At 37.4% G+C, this 12702-nt stretch overlaps 1 long non-coding RNA gene across 1 annotated transcript; it reads right to left on the bottom strand.

The window, feature by feature from the left end:
• Positions 1–853: 853 nt before the first annotated feature.
• Positions 854–12123, bottom strand: LOC110357318 (uncharacterized). The gene is made up of 4 exons (XR_002410926.2): positions 11887–12123; positions 2647–2741; positions 1690–1809; positions 854–1079 (listed from the first exon to the last, which is right to left on the bottom strand). It is a non-coding gene; the product is annotated as an uncharacterized LOC110357318 (long non-coding RNA).
• Between the last annotated feature and the right edge of the window lie 579 nt (positions 12124–12702).

Below are 12702 nucleotides of genomic sequence, written 5' to 3'. Positions count from 1 at the left end.
GGACTAGATGATCTTTTGAGGTCCCTTCCAGTCCCTAACATTCTGTGAAGTGCTATATACACCTGCTTACATCCCTAAACAAAATAAGCTCAAAACAAACTGGATATATAATGTGTAATACAATGAATACCGTGAAATCCCCAGAAGTCCTAGGGTGTTTTGAGGCCCTCATTACCTAGAGAAACATTTGCCGGTGATACCTGTAGACTCTGGCAGTCAGAGAACTAGAGCCACATCTATTAATACTTGGGGGGGAAGCATGGATGAGGAACAAAAAGACCAAACCACTTCCACAGCAAAAAAGTTACAGCTTCCATATGCAGAATTCCCAGTGTGCTCAGAAACTTTCTTTACAATAAAAGGCACTTTTTTTTCTCCCTATATAGTAACCAAACATAGCTTGTTCATCTACCAAGGAGATCCACAAAACCCATTGTCACTTATGTCTAGAAGCTACACAGCCATTCCTCCCCATACATATCTAAAGCAGCAACCCAATACAAATGTGAGGATTTCAGACAATGTTTCTCTGGGCATTCTCTATTTTACAATGAATGACACCTGCCTTATTTTTACAGGAAAAACCACAACAAAATGAAAGAAAAAACAATCAGCCTTGGATTTCTACGTGTCTGTCAGTGGGTAGCTGCCTGCTCTATCCTTCCCAACACGGCTGAGTTCTTGATTGACATTACAATTGTGATTGCCAAAAGTTTGATACCCTATGGACTTCCCAGACTTGGTTACTTGTGGAGACAAGATACAGCTTTCATCAGTGTTTTTAATTATCATTTACATTACATAGTCATTTCATTATTGTAGTCTGTGCTTCTGGTACATGTTACTACAAATCCATCATGATAAATCCTGGGAACAAGGGGAGAACAAGATGACAAATATTTAGAAAACAGATAAGGCAAGAGAAAAGACAACTTCATAGATAATTTCTAATCTGGTACTTGCTTTCTCTGATCTTTCTGTTCAGAGAAGGTTTTTAAAGAAGTCTCTTCCTATAACATCCTGGGGCAGAGAAAAAGAAAACTCCCATTTAGCTTCAGCATCCAACTTTCCATGCACAACTAAAAAAAAAAAATCAAGTAATCTATGAAATTAGGAGATTCAGTGAAAGTCATTCTCAATTCATGGCATATTTCTTGGGTATTGTAGGTTTTCTTGTCACTATAATTCCCAATTAATTACCTTCAAAGCAAAAATGCATTAGAACTGGACAGTTTTTTCACTCCAGCCTATGGGCTAATTAACCCCACATGCAATTCAATCAAAATTAATAGAAAAAGGCACACTTGTTCTCCTGAACACAGTCTGGCCTGCTCTCCGAGTCCCAGAATATAAATATTGTGAACAATAACTTCATTGGTAGGTGAGGCATTCTCAAGGGACAGTTGTAAGAACTGCTCTGGATAATACAAGAAGGAGCAGTAACAGCAGTTTCTAGCAGTCAGTGGAGGTGTTGCAGTTCTGGCCTAAGCAGTAAGAGAATACTGCAAAGCCAGGGACTGATGTTCCCTTTCTGTGACACCAGCATTAAAGTTAGAAGAGTTATCTCTAATAGCAGCCTGGAAAAAGACAATCCAGCGCTCTATATCGCTGTCACTCACCCCTTGAAACCTGAAGGCTTTGAACTTTCACATTCATTTTTCTTATACTATCAAACTAGAATGATAGTACCTCTATTTCTTCTGCAAGCACATGCAAGACAGGGCCTTGAATGTGAAAACCACTGTTGTGGGTTCAAACTCCCATTTTTGCTGCAGTCTGTGGTTAGCTCCCCAAATAGCCGGGACTGACCTGTAAAGAGATCTGTGCTTGAGTGTCTGATCCCAGTGCTTTCAAATATAATCTCCCTGCATTTCAGACAACATGCTTTTGTAACGCTAACATATGCTTGATGTATGTGATACACATAAAAAGATAATTTGTTTCCTTTATGTAATTCCGTTCACCAGAGCAACTTTCATGGGGCGTTTGCTTCTGTATGGAGACCTGTTAGGCAAATGGATTGTTTACACAAAAGTAATCCCTAAGTTTTAACAATGAGACCAGAGACAGAACTAGAACACGAGGTAGTGGTGTTTAAAAAATAAGTTATTAAACAACTCAACTTCAGATAACTCTGTCCTTTGCCATGTCTGCTGGTCTCTGAGTAATGACTCAAATACTGGAATATTCGTGGTAATGTAAACTGGCATAAAGAAGCACACATGGAAGTTCATTTGTCTTTATCTGGGGTCCATAGAAGATACTATAGGTGAAGATACATCCCTTCTACCAAAAGTGATATCAGTTTTTATGTAAACAATGGGATATATAGAAATAGAGAAAGCCAACCTACAACATTTTTTCTAAAATTGCGCTTAAAATGAAATATAATCCTACAAGCTAATGTAACTTTAAATGTCCTTTCTTAATCAGATCAGCCCAAGTGATCTCCTAGCTGCAAGTTAACTAAAAAAAGACGTATCCAATACTTCACAAAATGCACAAAAGAACCCAGACTTTTCCTCATGTTGTTGTCATATTGACCATACCAATGACACTTATTTCATACAAACTGAAACTGAAAGTTGTTTAGGTATGGCTCGCAATTTAAATAGGGAAAAAAATAAAATAAAAAAGAAAACTCACACCAAACATAAAGAGCTTCGCAGAAGAATTATTCTTCAAAGAATCAGCTCAGAGCGCTCTCTTATTGCATGGGTGGCGCAAGAGATAGCATGGACCTAAAACCAAGAAGGCATGCAGTTGTGTCAAGTACATACCATGTACCCTGATTTATATCTGGCATCCTACTACTCTTCAAGGCCTGTGGGATTAACTAGGGCCTGAGTGAGGGTGACATAAACAATTCCTTTCAAGATAAACAGAATGCTTACAAACTAAATGTTTTACTTCTGGCTGAATTTTGTGACCAGGAGTCATGCAGAGAAAGGCTACATACTACCCTCCATTCACGGACTCCAGCTCTATTGATACTGTTGGAGGTTCAGGACATACGTGGCATGTGATCTCCATATGTGTGTACATAAAACGTCTTTGAAAAACTTAAGTTTTGAGAAACTGGTGGTTTTTTTAGAAACTGTTGAGTTTTTCACATATAGTATGTATGACAAATTAGACCTCTAATTACACCACTCTAATTTCTTAGCTTTTCATAGTTTTGTTCACACAGGGGAAACACACAAATCTCCCTGCAGCCTGCTCAGCCCTGTCAGCTCCTCCTCACATCTGTGATTACCGAGAGCACTCAACACCTCAGAAACCACTTGGCTGATAAAGACACTCCTGCACTTCAGTGACTGCAGGATGGATATCAAATCAGCTAGTACACCCTTCAAGTACAGCTCGAGATTGGGGTAGCAGATAGTACAATTCATTAAAGTCCCACTGAATGAAATTAAAATGCAATGCTAGGAAAGCTTACAATGTCTTACTGCAGCTTCTGCAGTACAGTGTTCCAAAGAGAACAGCTTGGTAAGCAATAAAACCATTTGACTGATTGTATCAGACAGTTGTTTACTGCAGAGGCAAATGGCCTTGGACTGACAGCGGATGGGCAAAACCAACACAAATAGTTTCTTGTCAAAGAGTCAGAAGTCTTTCTTACTGCCTTAAAAGATTCTGAGGAATGTTATTTTCTTCATATTTAATATATTGCCTGCTTACATAAATCTTCCTAAATCTGATTGTAAAAATTATTTTGCTTTAAAGACCACAGACCTGATAACAGTTTTCAGCCATTATTGATCCGAGGCCTCTTTGAAACCATGCACCATTATGGTCCCTTTAGCCAGCCAGTACCTCTGCCACCAACAAACGTTTCCATATGGAAAATTCTTGCATACATTAAACTCTTATGTGTTTTTAATTTTGGTTTTGGTGTTTAAAAGTGAGTGGAATCATATTTATGTGCAACTATTTGGGAAAAGCATCTTAAACTATTTGGAGAAAAATCTTTTATTTGAGGCTACTTATTTGCTTCCTTCACTTCTCTTGCAGTAATACTAACACAATTTCAAATTAATTTGCCACATCGAATGTGGAGAAGCAAGAATATAAGCACACACTAACTATGCATATTAATAGATGGTTAAAAAGAGAGTAGAAAAAGAAAGCAATTGAAATCAGAAACATTTGTCTCTGTACTGTTCCTCAAACTCCAACATAAACCAAAGCTGAATACTTTAAATGTTATATTTCCATAGTGAAGCTTGGTAGAAAAGATTCTGACTCCTTAGTTCTATCAGGTGAGCATTTGTCAGCCACCCCTCCTCCCAAAAGAAAATGTTTATTCTAAACAAGTTATGAGAGTTCCTGGTAACCTAAGTGGCACAATTTTACCATCCAGGCACCTTGCCACGTGAATTCTGGTACATTATTTCAGCCATTACATCTCCACTTTCAGGATGTGCCTGACAATTGATCCCCAACGTGGCAGAAGTGGGACAGGGGTGGGGAAATCAATTCAGCACTTGCACCAGGTCACAATTTTATGTGGACATTTTTTTCCCTCTCTAGCAGGAGTTGCTGGAGAGATATCTTTCTGTCTGTCACATAATAATGCCAGGGAGCAAGCTCTGATCAAATGACATTCCACAAGAAGCATGGCCCACATATATCTAGCAAAAATTTGGTTGCCCTGGTCTCCAGTGCATGGATTGCTTCCAAGTCATCTGAAAACACTGGGCAGCAGACCAAAGTTCCCATGGACTAATTTATTCTGCTCCTAGCTAATAATTCAAAATATCTGCCTCTGGGAAGAGTAAATTAGCCTATACAGAACCTGATGCTGTCACACCAAACTGCTTCTGGTCCTGGCAGAAATACTGGAAAGGCCACCTGCCTCTACATGACTGACTTGATTACTGGCATAACATGTCACATCATGGCATGAGACCTAGCAGGACTGCTGGTTTGTTGTTTGTTTTTGTTGTTTTGGTTTGGTTTTCCCTCACTGTACCTAACCAGAGCTGGGTAAACACACATCCTACAATCTTATTTGCAATGAGTTTATGAGCATGCAAGAAACAAGAGGCTATAAGCCATCAGCTGGCAGGATTCCCCCCATACCTGGGGAACTGGGTTGTTTCACTCACCCAAAGATAAAACTGACAATAAATCTGAAGATCTTGGAGAAAATGGTGAACAGTTGTCAATCTTTAAAGAGACTAATGAAACTTCAATAAGGTTTCAAGTGCTTCATATTTCACAAAACATTATTTCCTTTACAGACAAATTTAGGTAAGGTGATCATATAATTATGCCACTTATTGCTCAGCACTTTATATATAGCCCTGACTTTTTACCGTTCTTGAGATGATTGAAAACTCTGCCAGATGTCCTTGACCTCCAACTAAAAGATTAATCTTGCTATGCAAAGTGTAAATTGCACAGAAGCAAAAGAGGAAATAGCCTTTACCCTCAAAATGTTTCAAGAAAAAAAAAAAGTAATAAAGAAACCCCACATACCACATGAACTAAATTACAAAAATTTTTTTTCCTGAACGCAAGCAAAAGGAAATTTTGGTTCTAAAAATATATATATATATATATTATTTTTGATGGACAGTTTGTTTGCCTGAATAAACTTTAACTGATCAAATAAAGTTAGATTGAAACATGATACAAATACAAGCTCTGTATGAATGTCATACCACAGGCCACTGGGCTCGCTGTGGCTTTGCACAGTGGCACCCTCAGGGAAGTTTAGCCAAATCCCACAATTTTCACAGTCAAGCAATTTTCAGAGGAACGTTTGTAGCACGTGGGACACAACCTCCCATTTCAAGTCTCTGTTCTAAACCAGAACAGTTTAATTAGGAATTTATACTTCTCCCTAAACGATCTCTGCTTGAAATTTCAAAACAAAGAAAAAGCCTGTTGTAACAACCTTCAAGTCCACATACTGAAACTTTTCCAAAGTCAAAGCCAACTGAAAACAGTCTTAAGACTGTGTGACATTTCCTGTAGCAAGAGGCAGGATCTATAATTCAAAAAAAGCCTTTAAAAAGAGGTGGGTTTACCTTCTTTTAAACAATATCGACATCTCAAAGCCGAGAGACAACGTAAGGGTATACAGTATTGCTGCAAACTGAGCATGTAACACATATAAGAATGCGACCCCTCTTTATAGGAGTTTTCTTTAAAACAGATACTTTATTCAGAGAAAATAAATAGTAAAATTTACTCTCTAACGCCAGACCTATCAGATTTGTCTCCTATCACGCAGTCCTATTACTTTGTCTGGTCTTACAAATCAGAACTTTGGAGATGCACATCAGAAGAGACTGGTCAATGTTTCCACCTCCATTGCCTTTTCAAGAATGAAAGAAAGAAAGTAAAACAAACAGACCTAAGCACCTTTTAACATGTTGTACCACAAATTAAGCTGGAAGCTTCAGTCCTGCAACCAGACCAAATGGTGAATCATTCTCTCCTAACAAAGCTCCAACTAACACAATTTGTGCTTTATGCTGGTAAAGGAGCCTGTTCACCAAGCACAGGCCTATGTTAGGCCCAGACACCCACATCATCATCTGTCAGGTTTATAGCAGAAATAAATACTCCTGACCTGTATCCATCTCTGGGTTAGTATATACTCTTTCTCAGTAAATCTGAGTTCAACAACAGCACGCTGAAAGGTCTATGTCTGGTTTGAAGATATATGTGCTGTAAAAGAAATAGATACAGTACATACATATTGCAGCAGTATATATAGAAGTATTCTCTTCTTGCTTCTAGAGGCTTCGGAAAACTACAACACAGGTCAGTAACTTTTTTCTGTTGTTCCAATTTCTGGCAGCCTCCTCCAGCACCCATTGCTCTTGCTTTGGAAAATCTGCAAGTTATCACCCAGCTACCCAACCATTTGCCTGAAAAGCATGACTACAGTCACACTGTAACGCTAACTAGACAGAAAGTAAAGTATGTTTAAATGTCATGAGCATAAACAAAATAGAAATCGTAAAAAGCAAAGAGGAAAAATTCTGCAAGGGAAACCAATGATGTCTTATACCATTGGATTAGAATAGATGGGCTTCAAAGCCAGTGCCAATTGTGCTTTACACATTTTAACTGACACCCGGTTAGAGAAACATACAGGTGATCTCAGGCCTCATTTACTTGGAAAAACGGGACTGGTTTATCTTCAGTTTTCAGATGCTGTAATTAAAGCTGTATAAAACTATTACACTGGTTTAAAAATGCTTTATTGCAATTTACCCCACATCAAGAGGATATCTTTTGTGTCCTAAAGCAAAACATGAATTCGTATCAAGATAAGTGTCCACACTGCTAAATTACACTTGCATAACCTTTTCATAGCCTTAGCACAAATGCAAATGAGAAAGCACTCAATGTGCTGCTGACTCTTCTCTGATCCTTATAACACACACCTCATTTGATTACAATAACTAGATTTTGTTCTATCCAAATCAAATTAACTGTTAGTAATATGTTCTGCATAGAAAACTTTTGCCTTAACTTTATTCCAATTTGGCTGTGTCTGAAACAAGTGACTTTCCACAGAGTTAGGGAAAAGAGCCCTTTAAAAACAAACAAACAAAAACACAACACAGTGCTTCATACTTGATAGTATGGCTGCATTTATATATATAATATATATATATATATATATATATGTGTATATATATATATACATATATATATATAAAATTGCTTTAAGTTTGGGCTAGTTACAGGACTGTAAAGGAGTTTTTTAAACATGGTCTACTACTTTTGCTCAAAATCAAATAATTAACAAATAATGACAGCTGTGCAAACAATGACAGTTGTGCTAGCATGTATTAGTTTTAAAATATGGTCTAATACAGAAGTCTCCATTTTAATTAAACTAATTTAAAACCCCACGTATTTTGGCATAAATTCTTCTGTTACTACATATGAACAATATGCCTCTACCAATTTTAGGGGAGGAAAACACAGGTTGTACTACAATTATGACCCCACTATTAAAATATTCAAGTCTTAGGATACATGTTCAGCTCCATAGATACTTTAGCTGTAAGTATGATGCACACTCACTGAAGACAACAGAAGAGCAGCCACGTCTGTTCCACATCCCATGAAGATCTTCAAAGAATTTAATCCAACAGATCTGACCCTCCACATCTACATGAGATTAGCTCCTGTTAGCCAATCAGTTAATCATATTTTTTCTGAAATGTAGCACACAAATCTTTCATTTAGCCTATATTCTCCAGAGAGCAATCAGGTGTATGTGAATATTTCATCTTCCTCCCAAAACTCAGAATCACCTCCCTTCAGCAAACTACTTGCTTTTCTTTCTGGAGAGTCTGTCTGCTGTAGTCTTTTCCAGGATTCCCTCCTCACAACGTTTTATAACACTAAGACTTGAAAAAAAAAAAAGGTGCTAGTATTCACTGCTTGAAAGCCATTTTTCTCCTCTTTTGAGCCTCATTTTGAGACTATGTGCATGGAATTAAGCTTTTAAATTAATTTCTATTGTATTTTTTCTTGATAAACAGATACCTCTGATAATGTTGCCACCTGTAATCGTAAGAATACATGAGCACAAATATTAAATGAGGTGAAGGTGAAGACAGATGCATCATCTTCTTGATGTTTCTTAAACATGATTATTATATGGGACAAGCCTGTGCATCCTCTCCACAAAATCCATTACGTTACATTGCACTGCAGTTATGCTGAAGTTAATTACAAGTGTAGTATAACTACACAGTGTCTGAAACCTGTGAAGATTTATGGATGACCTTTTCTTAACAGTCTCCTTGAAGCTTTAACTACTTCTTGCAAGAAGTTACTTAATTCTTCACAGGCAGAAAGTAGTTCAGGGAACACAGGATGCAAGACCTGCATGATGCCAGGGCATAAAGCTAAAACAGTGATCTGCAAGTAGCGAATGATATTCAAACAGAGTAGTCAGTGAAAGTATGCACGTTAAAAAGTATGACTCCTTCCTCATGACTTTGTCCATAATGTTACTAAGCAACATGAATTTGCAAGCACTTTATTGCTGCAATTACAGTGATCTCTCAGATAAAATTGGTACAGCTTCAATCTGCAATCCAAGTAATTTCTGAACCCTATAATCAGTACTATTGGAAGAAATGCTCAGGCTGTTTCATTTCAGTGAGAGTAAATAGTTTATTATCGTTTTGTTTTAGTTTCTGCATTTTCTAATATGAAATTAAATATGTGTTTGCCTTTGTCCTCTGTTTTCTAATATATTAAGTAGCAGGTCCCCAGCCAAGAGATCTTGATATCCTAAAGAGCTGAACTGTATTTTGTAGAACTTAATGCATGATTGCTGTGTTAACGGCAAGAGTCTCACAGAAGCACAGTAGAAATACCATCAGTCAAGGCAATCACAGGCAGATCATTCCATAGCCAGGGAGAATGTGGACCTGGCAAAGAATATGGTGTCCAAATACATCTGTTGACCAAACACAGCAAGGTGAGTTATATGCTGCAATCAGCATAAAGCAAGAACACCATGAAGCCAATCAGCCTGTTTATTCTGAGAACTTCTTACTGATAAGAACTGTGCACAGAAGAAATACAGCATTACAGCCATCTGGTGTATCACTGTGCCATCTGGCAAGCTCACGCTTTACATCTTGTATGAATTAAAGACTTACAAACATTTTTTTAATGAGCCTGCCAGGAAACACCATCACTCTTTAAATCAATTATAATTCACCTCATCTGAAGGACCTCACTTTCTAGTCTACCTTTATTTTCTAGTAGGTACAATTCAGGAAATTCTCATAGAAATCCAATTTGGGCAAATAAATAAAGGTATCTTCATGTATTCTCTACATCAACCTTACAGCAATTGGAAAATATACAAAACTTCTTGTGCATTTCCGAGTTCAGCAAAATTCAGCATTAACGTGAGAACACTTAGAGAATAGCACGTTAAACTGTGACAAATCTCTGTCATTGCAGTGTAACATACATCTTTGAGTGATAAAATTTCAAGCTAAGACCTTAAAGGCTTGATCATGCACATCTGAAATAAACAGGAGTTTTGCCTCTATTTCAGTGGGAATGAGCCAATAATTAACTAATATAGGCAATGTTTCCAGAACTGTTAAGTGCTTAGCAGGTCTCAATTAATAACAACAATAATAAGGAATTGCTGGATGCAGACTGAATTTGAAGTCTGGCTTAAGATTTGCCTCTCATGTCCTGTTAAGAACCAGTATCATTTGGAAGTCTGGATGCCTATTGATAGATCTAAGTTCAAATAAAGTGTCCCTTTGAAACTCTACTCCAAGATGTACACTAAAATCTATTACAGCCTATTAACACATCATTTTTAAAACACACGTTACTCAGGAAAAAAAAAAACCTAAAGCGATAGACAGACACATTTACTTCTAAAAATCTACTGCCAGTCCTTTTAAAGAGTTCATTAGTTCCATAGGATTGATAATTTCAGCACGTCACTGCATTTCGTTGATGCTTTAAAACCATGGTATATTTAGCATTGCTATTAATAAAAACTCGCAGCAAGAAACATTTACTTCTTTAAAAGTGCCTAGGTCTTGTAGTTGGAGAACTTCTGAATCATTTGGTACAAAACCATTACATCAGATTTCAGCGTGTTCTCTTTTGACTGTTCCTGTCGTTTGGGAGAAAGCAGAAGATTCACTCCACCACTTCTCCCCTGTAGCTTCAATGAGCCTAACTCAGGCATCACAGCATTTTGTCTTACATAGCATCTTGTCAGATCCAAAGTCTATTCTTCCTATCCTAGATTTTATTACTGAATGCTTTCATTGCATAATGTGTTTTATTACAGCTGTTTTCACACCTCTTACCTCTTGGATAAAAGCACAATGAATAGGGGGAGAAAAATTGTTATATAAAATTCTCAAAACTAATTCTTTATATTCAGCCCTCCAAATCCATGTCATAGCTCTGGATGAATAACATACAATGGCTTTATAGTAGCATCCATCAGAATCAAATTGCTGAGAATCACCTGTGACTCAAAGAAAAACTTCACAATTTTTCCATATCATAATGGTCCCATCCACTCTAAACACAGCTTTGCTTTCAGAGGTATTGAGAGTTACAGCTTCATGCTGACTTGCTGCCTTTCAGATACAAATGAATAAATGATACCTTACCAAAAACAAACAAACCAACACACACCTTGGTACCTCAGTAGACCTTTTTCCCAATTTTTATTGAACACACAGCTATAAACTACGCAGCATTGTGTCCTATAGCTACATCCTATAAGACAGGGTACTCCTCCTACCAACACCATTTATCTTGGGAGATGCACCATTTCTCCTATTAAATACCCCATCCAACTTCACATAAAATATTAAAAAAATACTCTGGATTAGAACTGCAGAAGGATTCATATGCCGCCAAGGAAACAATTTTCAATACTCTTGCCACTAAATGAAACACACACTTTTTCCAAAGGCTGAAAAAAAAGCTCCTAAAGATAACAAGGCAGCTATGGATGAAACACTTGTACATCAAGAGATGGAACAGAAAGCCAAATGAGTTAGCACATATAACGATTGAGAAATGCCAAGCTAAAAGCACATCAGAAACGTAGCTGGGCATGTGTAATCTTGAGTATTCAAATAATAGATATTCTCACTCATCCCTGTGTAAAGCTGTTCCCCTTTACATGCAATAATTAAATCATTTGGCCCAAAAACAGAAAGGATGGTCTAACATCATAGAAAAGACCTGAAAATGAGTTTTGTGCCTAATGCACTCCAGAACCAAGAAACCAAGTGCAGCTTAGAAAAGTACCACACCCTAGAGAAAAAGAGCTTTGTCTTGTTTAATACTTCATTTATTTTTTATTATATTACTCTAGAGCTCACTTACCAAGCTGCTCATGTCATCTGGCACTATTACAGTGATGCAAGTACAAGGGGCTCCTGGAGTTTCCTGAATTCACACCGTAATAGCAGTAAGAAGAAAGATATTTGATAGTTGTCTACATAGTTAAAACACAGGGTGTCTCACTACCCCCTAACTCAAAGCAGGAAACACAATTTCAGAGTCAAAACCCCAGGTACACAAAGATGTTCAAACAACCCTAACCAGCCTGCAGCCTTTCTTTTCTACAAAATCCTCATTGCAATCATAGTCTGTCCATCTACCCTCAAGACTTCAGCTACCAGTGCTCAAGCTATGCTCTGATACAGCACAGCTGTATAATCTGGACCAGCTGTGCTGAGTCTTATCTGTGTCCCCACCCACACACTTCCCACCCTTTGGCTCCTGAGCTGCATTTAAGCTCAGGCTTTGAACCTTATTCCTCATACAACCAGTGCCACAGGTATACCTGGCTTGACCAAGGTGACTTCCTAGCTAGACTCAGATCTACCTAGTCCTTATGAACTATCATCATTTGAAGTCTAGTGAGGAAAAATACTCTAGTCACATCTTTAAAATACATTTAATATCCCAAATATAAGTATCTTCCCTTTTTTGAAAAATATATTTAGACATACAATTAGTACACAGATTTTACATTTATGTAAACCTGGATTTCACAAAATTAATTACAAAAGATAATATTTTGTGTTGCCCTGAGAAAGCTGCAATATGTTTTTCTAGTTAATGTTCTTTTGCTATCTGTTTTCCAGGTATGTTAGGTTTGACCTAACATATAACAAGCAAGAGCCAGAGGTAACA

The sequence above is a fragment of the Columba livia genome, chromosome 1 (genome assembly GCF_036013475.1).
Source record: "Columba livia isolate bColLiv1 breed racing homer chromosome 1, bColLiv1.pat.W.v2, whole genome shotgun sequence".
Lineage (NCBI taxonomy): Eukaryota > Metazoa > Chordata > Aves > Columbiformes > Columbidae > Columba > Columba livia.
Note: the sequence above shows the minus strand (reverse complement) of the source record. Positions and strands in the feature narration are given on the sequence as shown.